This window comes from Oncorhynchus mykiss, chromosome Y (genome assembly GCF_013265735.2).
Source record: "Oncorhynchus mykiss isolate Arlee chromosome Y, USDA_OmykA_1.1, whole genome shotgun sequence".
Taxonomy (NCBI): Eukaryota; Metazoa; Chordata; class Actinopteri; order Salmoniformes; family Salmonidae; genus Oncorhynchus; species Oncorhynchus mykiss.
The window spans coordinates 2,272,982-2,274,188 of NC_048593.1; the positions used below are offsets into that span (position 1 = coordinate 2,272,982).

The 1,207-nt window shown below is 41.5% G+C and overlaps 1 protein-coding gene across 1 annotated transcript in view; it reads right to left on the bottom strand.

Annotated features, from left to right (window-relative positions):
* Positions 1–531: 531 nt before the first annotated feature.
* The window catches only part of LOC110509353 (RING finger protein 122-like), a 34,497-nt gene continuing 33,821 nt past the window's right edge, over positions 532–1,207 (bottom strand). The window contains exon 6 of the mRNA XM_036967693.1: positions 532–1,207. This exon is cut by the window's right edge and continues 1,134 nt beyond it. The gene's annotated coding sequence lies outside the window, so the exon portion shown is untranslated.

A 1,207-nucleotide genomic window follows, 5' to 3' on the forward strand; every position in this document is an offset into this window, starting at 1 on the left:
GGCTGAATAATTTTGCACGCCCAATTTTTCAGTTTTTGATTTGTTAAAAAAGTTTGAAATATCCAATAAATGTCGTTCCACTTCATGATTGTGTCCCACTTGTTGATTCTTCACAAAAAAAATACAGTTTTATATCTTTATGTTTGAAGCCTGAAATGTGTCAAAAGTTGAAGGGGGCCGAATACTTTCGCAAGGCACTGTATGTACACAGCTACCTCAATTACCTTGTACCCCTGCACATCGACCTGGTACTGGTACTCCCTGTATAAATCCATGTTACTTTTTTACTCCTTATTCGTTATTTAGTGTGTATTTATTCCTCGTGTCACTATTTCATTTAAAAAAAAGTATTTTTGATCTTTATCTCAACTCCGCATGGTTGGAATCCATAAGTAACCATTTCTCTGTTAGTCTACACCTGTTGTATGAAAGATGTATGAACATGTAAGCACTCACTACTGCAAGTCACTCTGCATTAAAGACTAAAATGTAAACGTTTACGAAGCACGTGACAAACCGCTGTCAGTCAAAACCCGTACAGCGCTGTGAAGTGGAGACCCTGAGCTCTGATGTCATGTATAGGAAGTTACTGTACAGCCACTGCGTTCCAATTTAGGCGTTTATCAGTGTCCAAATACTCACTTTTCAACCAGTATACGGGTAGGAGTGTGAAGGGTTAACCCCTAACAGATGGCACACAAATTTGTTTGTCAGTTCTCATTAAATAGTGTCACTTGTTCGATCTAGCCTGGCCACTTAGTAGCTTGGGTGCCTGCTTCAGCCAACTCCTTTGAAATATTCATGTAAAAGCAGAGACAGGCTGGCCCTCTAGTGACTATAGTCTAGTGACCCTTCCAGGCTTCATGGTGTAACTGTTCGTATGAGGGCAGTCCATAATAACACTCTGTGATGAAGAGATGGATGGTGTTGAGAAGTGACCCCTGAAACATTCACAGGAGCACAAACATGGCAACTGAGACAGGACTGTAAAATCCATGGACCTGTTCCAATACTTAAAAAATGTACCCTTTCAACCTCTTTTACTAAATATTCACACATCTGACCTGACTGTATTGACGGAAGCTATGTGGTGGAACGTCTTCTACCCATCCAGTAAGGTCAGTGAGTACTTTGCGGAAGGGAGGGTGGAAGGGGAATGGTTGAAGTATTGGGTCATGGCCCATGTCGTATCTCAGAGCAGACCCGG